The sequence below is a fragment of the Macaca mulatta genome, chromosome 16 (genome assembly GCF_049350105.2).
Source record: "Macaca mulatta isolate MMU2019108-1 chromosome 16, T2T-MMU8v2.0, whole genome shotgun sequence".
Lineage (NCBI taxonomy): Eukaryota > Metazoa > Chordata > Mammalia > Primates > Cercopithecidae > Macaca > Macaca mulatta.
This window is the reverse complement of record NC_133421.1, coordinates 83,447,693-83,464,618: the sequence shown is the minus strand read 5'-3', so window position 1 is coordinate 83,464,618 and position 16,926 is coordinate 83,447,693. Positions and strand designations below refer to the sequence as shown.

The 16,926-nt window shown below is 48.7% G+C and overlaps 1 protein-coding gene across 3 annotated transcripts in view; it reads left to right on the top strand.

Moving 5' to 3' along the window:
- LOC144335915 (uncharacterized) overlaps positions 1-16,926 on the top strand; it is a 213,586-nt gene that overhangs the window by 178,042 nt on the left and 18,618 nt on the right. Inside the window, exons 1-3 of one of the 3 annotated variants that reach the window (XR_013407184.1) lie at positions 10,757-10,880; positions 10,994-11,257; positions 13,094-15,702. The gene's annotated coding sequence lies outside the window, so the exon portion shown is untranslated. Of the gene's footprint in view, positions 1-10,756; positions 10,881-10,993; positions 11,258-13,093; positions 15,703-16,926 lie in introns of those variants that run through there. The other 2 variants (XR_013407182.1, XR_013407179.1) reach the window with 2 other exon arrangements.

Genomic DNA, 16,926 nt, shown 5'->3' with positions numbered 1-16,926 from the left:
GGCAAATGGAGGCAGGGCGAGATCATAGGACCACCGGATGAGGCGAAATTAAAATTGCTAATGAAGTTTCGGGCATGCTTTGTCGTTGATAACATCTTATCAGGAAACAGGGTTTGAGAGCAGACAACCTGTCTGACCAAAATTTATTAGGTGGGAATTTCCTCATCCTAACAAGCCTGGGAGTGCTACAGGAGACCGGGGCTTATTTCATCCCTTCGGCTTCAACCATAAAAGACGGCATACCTTGAGGGGGCTGTTCATAGGCCTACCTTCAGGGCACATTCTCTTTCTCAGGGATGTTCCTTGCTGAGAAAAAGAATTCAGCGATATTTCTCCTATTTGCTTTTGAAAGAGGAGAAATATGGCTCTGTTCCATCCGGCTCACCAGCGACCAGAAGTCTTATCTCTGGTGTTCCCTGAACATTGCTGTTATCCTGTTCTTTTTTCAAGATGCCCAGATTTCATATTGTTCAAACACACACGCTCTACAAACAATTTGTGCAGTTGACACAATCATCACAGGGTCCTGAGGCAACATTCATCCTCCTCAGCTTATGAAGAAGATGATGGGATTAAGAGATTAAAGTAAAGACAGGCGTAGGAAATCACAAGGGTATTGATTGGGGAAGTGATAAGTGTCCATGAAATCGTCACAATTTATGTTCAGAGATTGCAGTAAATACAAGCATAAGAAATTATAAAAGTATTAATTTGGGGAACTAATAAATGTCCATGAAATCTTCACAATTTATGCTCTTCTGCTACGGCTTCAGCCGGTCCCTGCGTTCAGGGTCCCTGACTTCCCGCAACACCTTAGGTCCTCATCATTGTTCTGGGGCATCTTGAATGCCCAGCATAGGGGCCTGCATGTTCATTACACTGCTCTAACTTCATCACGACAATGACAACCTTAATACTCTTGGATGGAGATAAGGAGGGGTCAATATTTCAGATGCAGACCCTCTAGTTGGATGCAAAAAAGAACCTTTGCTCTCTTCCCCACCACTCCCAACTCCTATCCTTTTTTGCTGCCTTTTGAATTCTTACCTATCCATCAGAGCTGCCTTTTTAGTGAATCCACCATTGGCCACCGTGTGCAATGGTGAGCTCTCCCACTGAGGAACAACTCTATTTTTGCTCTCTGTGCTGCTCAATTGGCACTGAGCAGACTGCACCTTATAGTATTAGCTTTTTATGTGCACTCACTTAAATTTATGTGATTAAATTAAAGGGGGTAATGTGTGTGGGGACACCTCTATCTAGCATTTTCGACTCAGTATTATAAGTGTCATTTGGCTTGTGTGTCTTCCCACTAAGCTGTGAGCTCCTTGCAGACAGAAACATCATCTGTCATCTCTGTCTCCAGCAACTGGCACCCAGTAGGTGCTCAATGACACTGGAACACACAAATGTCTGAAGGCACTCTGTGAAATGTAAAGCACTGAATACACTTAGAGCATGGTAATGATGAGTTTGAATGATGATGCTGTTTACAAGTCATCTCCCCACCAAGGGCTGCATTTTCTTCCTCCAGGAGCACATCCGAATACTCAGCCCGTGTACATGGCAGGCAATGCCTATACCTGGGGCTGAATTTTAAGGAGCCTCCAGTTACCTCCTGCTCTGTCGCTTAAGAGCTGGGTAATCTGGGCAACTTCCTGTCTTCGCTGAGTCTACTTTCCCATCTAAAGAATGAAAGGCTTGGCAGCTTGATTCCAAGGTGCCCTGGAAGACCTTAGGTCTTAGCATGGAGGCTGTGTCACCAGCAGGGACCAGGGAGGGCTTGGGTGTCATCTGATGTACACAAGTGCCACCTCTTCCACAAGAAGACTGCAGGGCAGGAGAGAAGGGCTGGGGGATCAGTAATCAACAACAACACAGCTGCGACCGGGAGGAAGCTCAGAGCAGAACCAATCTCCCTTTAACATTCCAGGCCAGCGGTGTGTGCCTTGGATAAAGTTCAGGTAATTGTGCCTTCAGCCTGCCTCCTCCCCTCCCCTACCTCTCCCCTGCTCTGCACTGACAGAGTTATAATAATTGGGTGCCGCTGCTTAAACTCATCAGCTCCAGCTTCCTGAAAGGAACGTTGCAATTAGCAGTCCTCACCCTGTAATAAAGCCTTTAATATCCACTTTCATGGTTCATATTACAGTCATTCAGGCCTGTCCCCTTGCACACAGCCTGTCAGGCAGTGGGGCTGTGTGCCCATGAGGGAGCTGCCCGCTGAATGGCTCGGCAAACAATTGTTCCAAAGGCCCAGCAATCCGGGCCAGGCAGCTGGGGAATGGTGCCGGGAAATGAGAAGGGATATTTCTGCACTCCATGGCTCCAGAGGGCCAACGGGGGATGGGAGACAGAAAGGAGGGGATTTCCTCTCCCTTTGCCTCCCACCAACCTTCCAAACTTTCCCACACTCTTCCCTCTTCCATGGAGCCACCTTTTATTCCACTGCTGGAAATTTTAAAACAGGAGCAAGAAGGTGGAGGTGGTATTGGGGAGAACCAAAGGGCTTCACCTGTGCACACCTGCCAGCAGGTAACAGATCTGACATGGGACAGGTGTCCTGAATGGCAGCAGTGAGGGCCAGGTATGTTCTGGTTGAGGAGTGGCTTCAGCCAGGGCTTCTGCCCACCCTTGCCTGAGTGGTGGCTGTCCTGGGAAGTCACTGCCTGCTCTGGAAAGAACATTCCTTGCTGTGGGTTAGCAGGTCATACTCAGTCTCTCACTTTCTCAGTGAGTAATTTGCAAGCAATTGATGAGAATCAACTATGTGCCAAGCACAAAGATAAGTAAAAGATAACCCATGCCGTCAATGAACTAAACTGAAAAATAAATAACAATGGCACATATGGTGGGGAATACTAGCAAGAGGCACACGAGTAGCCTGGAGAAGGGAGAGGGACATCCAACGACTTCCTGGAGGAGGGGCTGTCATATGTGGCAGATTATATTTTCCCTCAGTGGCTGCAACAATATTCCCATCCCACATGCTCTCTTCAGAACCTTGCCATTCTCTCCTCAAGAAGCGAAGTGTCCCCTTCCTTTGAACCTGGGCAGGCCCTTGTGACAACCTTGATGAGTAGACTGTAGCAGCAGTGATGCTGCAGGACTTCCAAGGTTAGGTGAGAAAAAGTCAAGAAGCTTCTGCTGATCTTCCTCTCTCAGTACGCTTGTTCTAACAACATGGCCACCATGTTGGGAGGAAGCCCAAGCCACATGAAGAGGCGATGGGTAGGTGGTGCCCGCTGACCCAGGCAGACATGTGAGTGAGAAAGTCCTCAAGATAACTCCAGCCCAGTCACTGTCTGACTGCAACCATATGAGAGACCGTGAACAAGAACGGAGCCCAGTTCTGAGCTCAGTCAAGCACAGAACTATAAGATACAGTAATAAAATGATTATTGTTTTAAGCCACTAAGTTTGGGGTTATTCATTACATAGTGATAGATCACCAGAATAGTGATTCTTAGAGTACAATAGAGGTTGACCAGATGGTGGATGAATGATGCTCCAGGCAACAGGGACAACACATGCAAGGCACAAAAGCATGAGATGGGGCCTTTGAATAGAGACACAGGAGCTGATATTGCCATGGGTGCTTGCTGGAGATGGTGTTGGAGGGTGTACAAGCCATGTAAGATTAGGCAGCATGGGGTAAAACTATCCTGGAAGTCACGGCGTGTTCTGGAGGTTTTCAAGCAAGACAAAGACATAATTATCTCTGGATTTTAGGAGGAGGACCACTAGCAACGTGGACAATGGAATGGCATGAGATGGGGCTTATTCATTCAGTAAATATTTGCTGCCATTTACCCAAGTGCCAGCCTCTGTGCGAGCTCAGTAGGGAGGACGTACAGATAAAAGACTACTCCATGAATCTGCTCAAGAAAGGAAGACAGTGTCAGTGAAGACAGAAAAGAGAGTCCTGGGCTATTTTGGGCATAAGATCAGTTTTGTGGCCAGATGAGTGTGAGATATAAAGGAGATAGGAGATTCTGGAAAGTCTCTTGGATTTCTGAATTATGAGAGTAGCGGAATGCCAGTCCTTGAAATAGAAAATAGAAGGAGAAGCAGGTTTAGTGGGGAAGATAAAGGGCTCCATTTGGGCGCAGTGATTCTTAAGTAGATAAAGATGTCCCACTGCCAGCTGTATTTACAAATTCTGGAGCTCAGAAGCAAGGACTGGGCTTTAAAGACAGATACAAAATCTATCTGTGCAATCAAACCACAGGGGGCCCAGAAAATGGGAAGAGAGGAGGGCCAAGGGCAAAATGCTGGAGGGGGCCAGTGTTTAAGGGTGGAGAGAGGGAGAGGAGCAAGAGGAAGAGACTGAGCAGCGGCGGGTGCCAAGGATGGAGCCTGGCCAGGTGGGCGTGGCCAGGGATGGCACACCACGCACATGGCAGCGTGGGCGCCCGCCTTCTGGATTCCATTTTGTGTGTGGCAATGAGAGGAGAAGGGAGGCTGGGCACGGCAGGGAGCCAATGGGAGTGGAGGGGAGAAGACAGGCATTTCTCTCCCGGGAAAGTGTAAATTGGGCATCTATCTGTTAAGCGAGGCATTCTTAACTGTGGAGGAAAAAGGCTGGATGGGATGACAATGCTTGCCTCTTGGCTGAGTGGCTGATGTGCTCAGAACATTGGGCAGCAGGGACGTTGGATGCCAGCCAGCCCAGCTGTCCTCCACTGGTGCCCTTCTACAGGTGAGGATATGGAGATTCAGAGACAAAGTGACTTTTGGTCTCTGGGCTAGAAGAGTGAGGACTAGAACCCAGGGTCCCAGACTCCCAGACCAATATTCTCACCCTACATCCTTGCAAAACAAGGGTAGCAGAAAGGCTGAAGTGCCGGTCTGTTCTGGGTCTTGGGGCGAATGTTCAAGCCCTGGGCCAGTCCCCTTTCATCCCTCCTCCCTTCTCCAGTAGAGGGAGGCTTCTGCTTCTCCTCCTTCTGCAGACATTTCCTCTGAGCAGTCATCGGGGCACCCCGAATCTCTCAGCTTTGCCCCTCAGGGCTGTCACCAGCTCACGGAGGTCCCTAGAAGTGGGCAGCAGTAAGGCAGGCAGGGGAGGGAATGGAATGAGGAAGGGGGAGGATGTTGGCTTGGTTTAAGGAAAGCGAGGGGGGGGAAGGAGAGAGAAAGGGCATCAACTATGTATGTGTGTGCACAGCTCTCCGGAGATGCCCCCGCCACCACTGCCACCCTGCCAGCCTCCTCCCACCTCCAGTGCCCAGCACCGGTGAACCAAACTGCATTAAAGAAAGCCAGGCAGGTGCTTAGCGTCTCTAATGTGTTCCATTACAAATGCTCCACAATAAGGTAATTATGTTAGAAAATAATAAACGTGTCAGTCTTTCTGGAAATATTTTTACTTCTGGCGAGGGGGAAGCAGCACTATTGTTTTTCGAGTGCATCTCTGCTCCTGTACATATTAATTAACTGTGCTTGGGCTCAGCACCTCGCGGCATTTGTATTATTCATAAATGTCTTGGGGCTGCAGTAACTTATGTACTCCCCTCCTCAGCTTGGAATCATTTTTTAATTTCAAGTTCTCTTTTGACTAATTGCACTTGTGGTTTGCGCCTCCTGGACCAAGAGTTCCGTTCCCTGGCGGTTTCTCCATGTTCTCTTTCTCTTCTTTCCCCTCTACTTTTCTAGGATCTCTGTCTTCCAGAGTCCTCGCTGGGCCCGAAAAAGAGGCAGATTTGGGCTTTGGGAGGGGAGAAAAACTTCAGGAAATCCTGGGGAATGATATTTGCTCATCCCTGCAGTCTGTAATCTTCCCCCTCCTCACCTGCACCCACCCCCTCTTTATGACTCACCCCTTTCAAGGAAACTTCCCAGAATGATTTCACCCTCTCTTTATTTCTTCATCCTGTACTTTAGAAAAAATTAATAGACTTTATTATTTAAGCAGTCTTAGGTTTACAGAAAAATTGAATGGAAGGTACACAGAGTTCCTGTACACCCTCTTACTCCTACTCCAGCACCCCCTGTTATTAGCATCGTGCATTGGTGTGGTACGTTGGTTACAAGGGATGAGTCAATGTTGATGCATTATTATTACATAAAGTTCATAGTTTCCATTTAGGGTTCACTCTTGGTTTTGTACATTCTGTGGTACTGGACAAAGGTGTGGCATGTATCCACATGACAGTACCATCTGGAAAACCTTCACTGCCCTAAAAATCCTCTGTGCTCCACCTATCCATCCCTCCTCCCCACCTCTAAAACCACTGATCTTTTTTTTTTCACTGTCTTCATGGTTTTGCCTTGTCCAGAATGTCAGATAGTAGGATGCATACAGTATAGAGGCTTTTCAGATTCCCTTACACTTTTTTTTTTTTTTGAGACAGGGTCTCAGTTTGTCATCCAAGTTGGAGTGCAGTGGCACAATCTCAGCTCACTGCAACATCCACCTCCCAGGTTCAAGTGATCCTCCCATCTCAGCCTCCCGAGTAGCTGGGACCACAGGCACACGCCACCACACCCGGCTAATTTTTTGCATTTTTGGTAGAGATAGGGTTTCACCATGTTGCCCAGGGTGGTCTTGAACTCCTGAACCCAGGTGATCTGCCTGCTTCAGCCTCCCAAAGTGCTGGGATTACAGGCATGAGCCACCAGGCCTGGCCCCCAACCTTGCATGTTTTTATTTGAGTCTTAGTCCTTGAGTTGATGGAAGATAGAGTCTGTCCCCTGACCAAGCTGTAGGCTCCCCTGGAACAGGGGCCACATAATTGTACGGAATCTTTCTGGCTTTCCCTGGAAATATATAGGCACATACCAGGATGCTGTCAGCAGAGGCAATCCAGAAGGGGCCTCACCATGCATTGGATGGTTGGACCAGAAGGCCTTTAAGATTTGAGATTCTGAAGACAAACCAGATGTCCAGAAACAGCTGTGCCCCTAGACATTCATCCAGTCCATGTGAAGCAGGAAGTGCAGGGTTCCAGAGAGTGGTCACAGCTCAGGATGACTTCCCAATGACCAGTCCTCTAGATTAGTCTGAGGGGATGAGCAGTGATATTGAATCCTCTGGAAGGAACTGGTTGTGACATGGTTACCTTGTAGAGAAGCAAGTGGGTTGGTGGTGATTATAGCTGAGCCTCCTTGTGTGGAATTGAATAGGGACATGTGACTCTCTGACTCTATAGAAATAACCCCCTTCTCTCTCTCTCTCTCTCTCTCTCTCTCTCTCTCTCTCCCCCTCTCTCCCCCTCTCTCCCTCGCTATTGCCTATTGACCATATCTCTGGAAGGGACAATATTTCTGACCAAGCCAGACCTCTGATGCATGATCTCAGGAAGCCAAGAGAAAACTGCTCAGGAGTGGCCATTCCTCCACATTCTGGTGAGATTTTAGCTAAAGATGAAGTCACTGGAGAATCCAAGGGCACAGAAGAACCATGGATACCCCTGGTTCCATTCTTTGCTCAAGGTGATGATAAATTCTTCAGAATTTAAACACCTCTTGAGAACAAGTGGAATGCTGTCCTTTTTGTTGTTGTTGTTGTTGTTTTATTTTTGTAGAGATAGGGTCTTGCTATGTTGCTCATGCTGTTCTGGAACTCCTGGGCTCAAGTGATCCACCTCCCTCGGTCCCCCAAAAAGCACTGAGATTGCAGGCAGGAGCCACTATGCCAGGCCCAAGGAATGCTGTTCACCATCATCCATGTCAGACCTTCCTGTTGGGAAGCTTTTGCTGATGTGTAAATTGCATCTATCAGGCAAAAACTGCAGTATATCATTTGTTGCTCTGCTCCCTTTGGCGCAGGAAGAATGGCCGAATCATAGTTGGCAAGGGCCCAGGAGGGCTGGAAGTCCAGTCATCCATCTAAATGGGTGGGATCCAAACCACTCAGATTCTTCACATGTAGGGAAACCAGTGAAAACAAGAATATTTGCTGCAGAGCCTGAGTCAGAAGTCCAGGTTGGAAGAGCTCCAGAAAGCAGGATTGGGGAGCTCTGATCCCAGGCCCCACACATCTATCTCTCCCCCGGTCAACCCTTGGACTCTTCTGAGTCAACAGTGCTAGCTACACAGTGTTAATTCAAAGCTTGAAAGAGGATTCTGCACCAATGGACTCAGGATAGTGATTTGAAATGCTCAGTGCTTTCTGAGGGTTTAAAGCCTTTCTATTCTGGGCAACTTCCCCAAGGCTTCTATACTCTTGCTAGCATTTTTGTTTTCACATGAGGAATTAAGCACTGGATGACCAATGGCTAGAGTGGAAGCTAAGGCTTTGGAGTACATGTATGTTGGCCAGGGTCCCCAGAGTCCCCAAATCAGAGGACCAGGTGAGGGCAAATAAAGTCCTCTTGTCCCAGGGGCACACATTGGTGCTACCCTTCTCCTTGGGTTGGGGTGTCTAGATGAGGCTTCTTCCCACCATGAAGACTGAGAATTGCAGGTGGCCAGAATCCACAGGGACAGCCTCTGGCCTGGCAGCCACTGCAGCTTGGAAAAAGGGCCACCGCTGGCTCTGGTGTACACAGCTCTGACTGTGTTGCCGAAGCAAGGCCCCAGCTGGTGCCCACTGACTTGACATCCCCTGGGCCCCTGGCCATTCCTGGCCTGACATCCTCAAGCCCAGCCTGGCTGGCTCCTCTGCAGGTAGTTCGGGGAGGAGGTGTGGATGGAGGCTGGGAGGGTAGGGATGGGAGCAGCAGCTGCCCAACCCCTACCACCTCCCCAGCTCACAGGCAAGGTGAAATGGAGGTGTTTCCTCCTTACTCAGTCCCCCAGTTGGCCCTGTTATAATCTGGGTGCTCCATTCTTCTCACTGAATAGGGGTGCCAACATTGAAGCCTTATCACCTCCTTTTCCGCTGATCCTTGCTCGCCCAGCCAGCCACAGAAGCAAACCCTCTGCGAAGAGAACCCTGTTCATGGGGCAGGTGTAAGGGACCCTCGGGGGGTGAGTAGTAGGTGTGGCCACTTTGGGATCCTGATATTTGTCCCTGTGCTGCAGGGGACAGCCTCCCAGCTTTGAAGCCACAGACCCTCAGATTCAGATCTGACTCAGTTACTCCTGGGCTTTATGAATTTCAGGCAGCTTAGATGCCTCAAGCTTCAGTCTCCTCATCTGTAAAGTGGGGGTAGCCGGCTCGCCTTCCAAGAGTGTTGTGAAGATAAAATGGGACACAGTCTGTAGAGACTTTCACTGGGATCTGGGTAAATAGCTGCTCAGACGCTGCCAGCTCCTGTTCTGTCTTCTTTTCAACCAGCTGCTCCTTTCTTCCCTCCCACCTGCCTTTCTTTTTCTTTCTCTCTCCTCGCTCTGTGAGTCACCTTCTTATCACAGAGCCTTTATATTTATTTCTTGTATATTTCACCCAGCAGTCGAGTTTTGCAGCTATTTCCATTTGCTCATCCAATAAATATTTATCAGATGATTATGCTGCAGTGGGCCGTGTGCTGGGCACTGGGGTTACACCCAGGAGAAAGACAGGCATGCTTTTTGCTCGTGTCAAAATTACAGTCTGGTGGGGAAGACTGGGGCTGAACGAGTCATTTTAACGGAGAACAAGAGTTAGGATCACTTATCATGAGGTGATTCATCTGGTTCAGATGACCAGGAAAGGCTTCCTGGAGGAGGTGGCACATACGAGGAAATCTAAAGCTAGAGGAGCTCTCTTTAACCTGCAGTTGGTGTCCTGTGGCTGTAGACACAAGCTTCGTCATCATCAGACTCACCACTTCTGTTTGGTTCTTTCTAATTTTTTTTTTTTAATGGAGTCTCACTCTGTCACCCAGGCTGGAGTGCAGTGGCTCCATCTTGGCTCACTGCAACCTCCGCCTCTTAGGTTCAAGCAATTATCCTGCCTCAGCCTCCCAAGTAGCTGATATTAATATTACAGGCAGCCACCACAACACCTAACTCATTTTTGTATTTTTAGTAGAGACAGGGTTTTATACTTGTTGACCAGGCTGGTCTCGAACTCCTGACTTCAAGTGATCCGCTAGCCTCTGCCTCCCAAAGCGCTGGGATTACAGGTGTGAGCCATCACACCTGGCCTGTTCTTTATAAGTGCAAATGCCACTTTATCCCCTAAACTATTCCTGGTACTGATAGGTAATTCCATGAAGTATAATAAAAAAATAAGACCAAGGAAAATAGAGGAACCCAAGGTCAGAGGCAAAGGCTATCTGCAGCTGTTGGAGTCACAGGACCTGTGTCGTTGCTAAAATTAAACTGCACATTTAAGCCTGTGGGTCCAAGCAGCCAGTACAGAAGACAAACATGATCATTTACAAAAATTCTCATTGTCTAAGAAAACAAAGCTTTTGTGGGGTGGACCTTCATGTGGTGGACACAGACTAAAATAGTGAGAGACCCAACCAACTCCATGGTTTCTAGAGTAAACACAGTAAGCAGGTGTTGCAAGGCCTGGAAATGATCTGATATAACCCAGGGATAAAGCCCAGAATGTTTGGGTCAGTGGTTCTCAACCCTGCCTGACATCAAAGTCACCTGGAATCCAGGCCCTGGGGCCTTTCCCTCGTGGGTAGTGCGGCCAGGTACTGGAGAGATTTCAGCCTCTGTATATTTCCAAAGCTCTGCAGCCATTTCTGATCCACATCTAATGCTGAGAAACACTGATCTCCACCAGGGATTCTTACATTGTTCCGCAAAGCCCCCAGGAACCTGCCAGCAGTCCTGGGAGCTGCTCCAGGGAAAAGGGAGCTACTGAGTGGCCTCTGGGCTCTCTATCTGGGCCATGAGAAGACTTGGGAATGCTGTGGGTGTGATCAGATGGCATTTGGGGCCAGGACAAAGCACAAATGCCTGGGTCCTCTATTGCCCCATCCGGTACACCCACAAGGGAGGAGACGCATAAAGAAGACCATGGCTGGGCAGGAGGAAGTCAAGCAATGAAGGTTGCACCAATCCTAGTGCAGAGGATTGGCTGGGCCAGGCTAAGTCTCTCTTTTTCAAAAGTAAATAAAGCCACAGTTTTATTGGACTAACTCATTCTTTCTTCTTTCTCCAGGGCTAGAGTCTCAGATCTGCGATCTGAGCTGGGAGGAGAGATCAGGTCCCCATACACTCAGGGGCATCGGCAACCAGAGAGGAAGCAGCAGGCTGGAGAGCAGGAGCTCCCACATCCATTGCCGGGCGCTGACAGAGAGGAGGAGCCGAGGGTAGGCTCTGGCCCTCCTGGTTTCTGGCCACAGGAAAGGGAGAAATGGCCAGTGAGCCACACTCACAAACACTGCGACTCTGCCCACGGAGTGGAAGACCGAGAAACCAGAAGGTACTTTGAATTTCCTCCCACGGGGACAACACCCACATCAAACAGGGAAGCTCAGCTTTTATTGGGCTTATATACTGGGGCTGCTAGGGAATCCTTAAGACCTCATTTGAAAAGGGTTTTCTCAGCTCCAACAACAACAGCTAAAAATGAAGCAAAACCCAAAGCCCCAAAATGCTTAAGCCGACATAAGACAGCAGTGCACTGCATCCTTCCAGTGAGCCTCCAGGGCTACAGTGTTTCACGGCCCAGCTCTTGATACGGCTCAAGCAGTAGAAGCTCATGGGTCTGTTCGCTGAGGGGTCAGGGGACTGCAGTGTGGATGTCTCGTGTTGCTAAGGGCCTTTCAGATGCTTTGAACAGCACACCAGAAACAAAGCAAAGCAAAACCAAACCATATAATTGTGTTTGGAGAAGACCAATTGAGTAGATGTTAAGTACCTCTTATGGGATGAAGGGTCCTCAGAAAGGTATGTTGAAATCCTTGCCCCCAGCACCTGTGAATGTAACTTTGTTGGGTGGGAAACAACATCTTTGCAGATGTGATCAAATGAAAATCAGGGCATACTGGAGTAGGTCAGCCCTAATCCAGTGGTCAGTGTCCTTAGACAAACACAGAGAAAGAAGGAGGTCACGTGAAGATGGAGGCAGAGACTGGAGCGAGGTCCCACAAGGCAAGGATCACCCGGGGCCACCAGAAGCTGGAAGAGGCAAGGAAGGACCTTCCCCTAGAGGCTTTGGAGGGAGTGTGGCCCCGCTGACACCTTGATTTTGAACTTCTGGCCTGCAGGGTGGTGACAGAATAAATTTCTGTGAAGTCACCTGCTTTGTGTTCCCTTGTTTCAGCAGCCCTAGCAAACTACACAGTGTCCTTTTGCAAAAAGTAAGGATCTCAATCAAAACTGCCACATGAATAGGCAGTATTCTGCCTCTCTACAGAAGCAGGGCCAGAATTTTTCCTAAGAAATGATCAGTGCTGTCACTGGGGCCAGTTACAAATGTGTAGGCTCTCGGTAGGACCCCAAGCCCCGCCCCCCATTAGCCTGTCCCATGACTTGCTTTGGCTGATGAAACATGAAGGGAAGTGAGGCATGTTATTTCGTGGTAGAGGCTTTAATAAGAACTGGCCTGTGCCATGTCATGATCTTTTTTCCCTGTGCTGCAGAAGGATTGTGTCCCACCTACACCACAGGGGCTCCAGTGACATGGCTTCTGGAGTTGGGTTGTGGTGACGGGGCCTGGGGGTGGGTACTGAGCCATGGTCACATGGACAGACTTTTAACGATATTTGTTACTGCAGCAAAACCTATCCCAATCTGATTAAACAATCAGCTGTACCCTAGCAGGTAAATGCTCAAAGTTTCAAGGTTTTACATGATGATTTGGGCATGGCTATTTGTCAAAGCAGGAGTTAGTTACCAGGGATTCACTGCGATCAGAGAGAAATCTCCAGTGACGATCATGGTGCATCTGACTTTAAGAGATGAAGCTGCTAGTCCTACAGGGCAGCTGTGACATTCATCCTCATATAACAAAAGACAGTAACTTATGATCTAGAACTGCTGGAATAGAAACCCATTATGTTGGGTGTGTGTTAAGTACATCCACCCAAAACAAGTCGCTTTGTTTCAGAGTAGTTATTCTTTTCTTTTCTTTCTTTCCTTTCTTTCTTTTTCTTTTTCCTTTTCTTCTTCTTCTTCCTTTTCCTTTTTCTTTTCCTTTCCTTTCCTTTCTTTTTTCCCTCCCTCCCTCCCTCCTTCCTTCCTTCCTTCCTTACTTCCGTCCTTCTTTCCTTCCTTCCTTCCTTCCTTCCTCTCTTTCTCTGTTTCTATCTTTCAGATGGGTTTTATTCCTGTCGCCCAGCTGGAATGCAGGGGTGCGATCTTGGATCACTGTAACCTCCACCTCCTGGGCTCAAGCCATTCTCCTGCCTCAGCCTCCCAAGTAGCTGGGATTACAAGCACCCACCACCATGCCTGGCTAATTTTTATAATTTTTGTAGAGACAGGGTTTCACCACATTGCTCAGGCTGGTCTTGAACTCCTGGGCTCAAGCAATGCATCCACCTTAGCCTCTCAAAGTGCTGGGATGAGCAACCATGCCCAGCCTTAGAGTAGCTATGCCGAAGTCAGTCACTCTCATAGATGTTAAGGAACAGGGACTGCAATCTGGTGAGTCCACCGCTGCTCTGTGACAATAAAGTGACAACATAACAAAGGAGAAGCTACTGATGTTTTTTCTGTTTTCTATAAAAAGAAGGCTCTCCGGATAATCCAAGAGGAATTTCAAGTCATTAAGCTGCACATTGAGAAGAAAGAGGCAGGACAGTCTCATGTCCCATAACTCAGAATTTCCACCAGATTTGCAGGGTGACTAATCGCGTCACGTGCAGAAGGTCAGCAAGTGGCCCACGTTAAGCTCATAACTCTTGGCCAATAACCAACTCCTTCCACGAAGTCAGAAGTCACCATAGGTCAATAAAAGCTGCAGATGATCAGAGGCTCTTCTCAGCAGATTCTCCTGGAGATGAAAAAGAAGTCCAAGTGGTGAAGGGTCCAACAACAACCCTGTCAAGACTCCTCCTGCCCCTCAGGGACAATGACTGGTTTGAGAAACCAGATAGAGGGTCCAGCAATCTATTAGACTCATAATTTCAGGGACAGTGCTCAGGAGATGCTTTTGAATATGGTAGAGACAAAACTCCTACGTCCACTCACTCACCAGCAACAATGAGGGTCCACGGGTTGGCACAAAGTCTCCTATGAATTCAGGGTGAAAATGTCCCCTGATCTACCCTGATATTTATGAGTCATGGTCCAAGTTGGAAACACGTTTAAATGAGATAATTTGGGGTCGGTTTATTTACAAAGGGACAGATTCCAAAGGGGAGAGCCGAATGGAAGCTGGTCACTCAGGCTAGCAGCCGCTTGGCTGTTACCCACCCAATGCCCGAGAGGACAAGAAAAGGGAACAGTAACCCCAACCCAGGGTGGGGAGAGGAAGTCACATGCAACAAGCTGTCACGAAAGCAGCAGCAGCCATGGGTAGTGGGACCCAGCCATCCTGAGACGACCCTGCCAGGCAGTGGCCAGAGGGAATGCCAGTCTGGCCTCATCTCCTCCCTCCCCCTGACCTCCGGCCAGGGCTTTCATTGGCCGAACACAGCTGGAAGCCCCAGAGCTTGGGAGCCCAGGGCTATGGTCCGTTCAGGTCAACCACCAGGGCCCAGTGCAGATAGAGAGGGGCAGAGAGCAAGGTGGACCTCGAACCCAGGGCTGCACGTGTCCTGGTGACTTCCTCCTCACTGCCCCTTCCATTTCCCATTCTTCAGAATGCTGCATTTTCGGGCGTGTGCTTTTGTTTTGCTGCACCTGACTCTGAAATGGCCAGCTCCATAAGAGCCCAAATGTAGAAATTGACAATATCAGCCTTGCTCAATCACTGATCCCCTGACAGGAAACAAGAGCTGAGGTCTTGCCCTTGAGGAGCCCACCATGATATTTCTAATGATGCCCTAAGCATCTGGATTTCCCATTGGAAGCCAAATGTTTCTCACTCCATTTAGGGCTTCTCAAGGTTCTAATCAACTGGGCTCCATTATTGGTACTGGTCTCAGTAGATCTTCCCTGGCCAGTGAGTCATGGCTCAGATACAGGGTCAGGATGCAGAGGTCCACAGGTTTTTGTGTCTCAGCCAGGAAAAACCTCAGTGAGGGATGCCGCTGCCTCCCGGTTGTATGTAAAGACATCATAACTTTTCAGAAATAAGACCCCCAGCCTCCAGTGGGGCACCCCTGTGCCTCTCTCTGAAGCCTGGGAAAACACCAATTAGTTCCTCTCAGGTTAAAAAGACAGGAAATGGTTACTTCTTTCCTAGCTCAAAATATTCATCCCAAGAAAGGCAGAAAGCTTTTCTAAGGTTAATCGTACGAATTGGGTGATCTTGGGCAAGCAAACTAATTTCTGTGAGCCTCAGGGCGGCTCTCCTGTGTAAAATGCGGATAACACACCTCAAAGAGCCCAAATTCTTAAAATAACTCAGGGAAGGACCCCCCCTCATCGGGCCTGACAGGTGGTAGCACCCAACCAAAGTCACTTACCATCTCCCTGCCCCACCGTGAGGGTTGAGAAGCTGGGCATTTGGTCACTTTCCTTAGGAAGTTCATGGTCTGGTTGGGAACGGGAAACCCATACATGCGAAGAAGACCTTATGCTTGCTGTGTAAATCTACAGAATTGTAGCGTGTCGGGACACCAGAACAGGCCTCTGTCTGGCACTCACGCTGCAGGGACAGACCAGAAGGCAGGCAGGGATGGATGAAGTGGGCATCAGAGGGGGTAGAAAGGGAAGGCCAAGGGAGGGGTCCCAGCAGAACTTTCTCTCGAGAGTTGCTTAGTCTCCAAATCCTCAAGCCTTGACTCAGCTAATGGATGGAAAATTTGTTTTCTAACTGGCTTGTTCTTTTATTAATAATACGTGCATATGCTATGGTTTCACACATACCGCACTGTGACCAAGAGCCCTAGCTTTGGAATTGGACACACTTGGGTTGACTCTCAGCTCTGTCATGCATTCTGGGGATCTCTGAGCCTCAGTTCTGCCATGCGTACAATGGGGATAATCCCATCTTCACAGAGGTTATGAGAAACATGAGAACATCTAAATCACTTATCAGTGTACCTTATCAATACATTGCCTATCTTCTCACCATCATCAGCTATACCCTTGGCCCACCCTTTTTGGTCCCTAAGTTCATTTCAGCCCAACTATGTGCAAGGGCTCTGGTTACAAAGATCAATACAGCAGTTTGCACCTTCTGTACACTCAGCAGGATAGCCTGACACCTAGATAGGTCATCCACAGAGAAACTTCTCCCATAGCCATAGAAGTTGGTGCAGGCTTCTCTCAGAGCTTAGAAGCTGGGACTCTGTCTCAGTCTGGTAGCTCAAAGGAAAAGATGTTTAAGCTGAATCCCGAAAGATGAGCAGGTAGACACACAGAGTGGAAGCATTTGGGGTAGAGGGAATCACAGAAGCACAGAGGGAGGCCAGGCCTGGTGGCTCACGCCTGTAATCCCAAGACTTTAGGAGGCTAAGGTGGGTGGATCACATGAGCCCAGGAGTTCAAGACCAACCTGGGCAACATGACAAAACCCCATCTCTATAAAAAATACAAAAATTAGCTGGGCGTGGTGGTGTGCACCTGTAGTCCCAGCTACTTGGGAGGCTGGGGTGGAAGCATTGCTTGAGCCCAGGAGGTAGAGGCTGCAGTGAGCTATGATGGCACCATTGTACTCCAGCCTGGGTGACAAGCAAGACCCTGTCTTAAAAGAAAAAAAAGCACAGAGAGGTGTGAGGTCTTTTCTACTGGTTGCTGAGAGGCAGGTGGTTCATGGCTCAGTCACAGGGTGTGGGATGGAGAAGGTCCACAGACTATCTCAGGTTGAAAAATCATGGGGGGATTCTTCTCCTCTTGGTCAGCATCATGACATTATAACCTCCCAGAGATAAGACCCTAAGCTGCCTAAGCCCAGGCGATGCTGATGCTTACTCAGTGCATTTCTCTGAAGCTCTGGGCAAACATCAATTAGTTCCTCCTCCTTCCAAGCTCTGCTGCAGCTGCAGGAAACTTCTCCTGGGGCAGGTCCTCTCTTCAAAGGGCACAGAGGTTTGG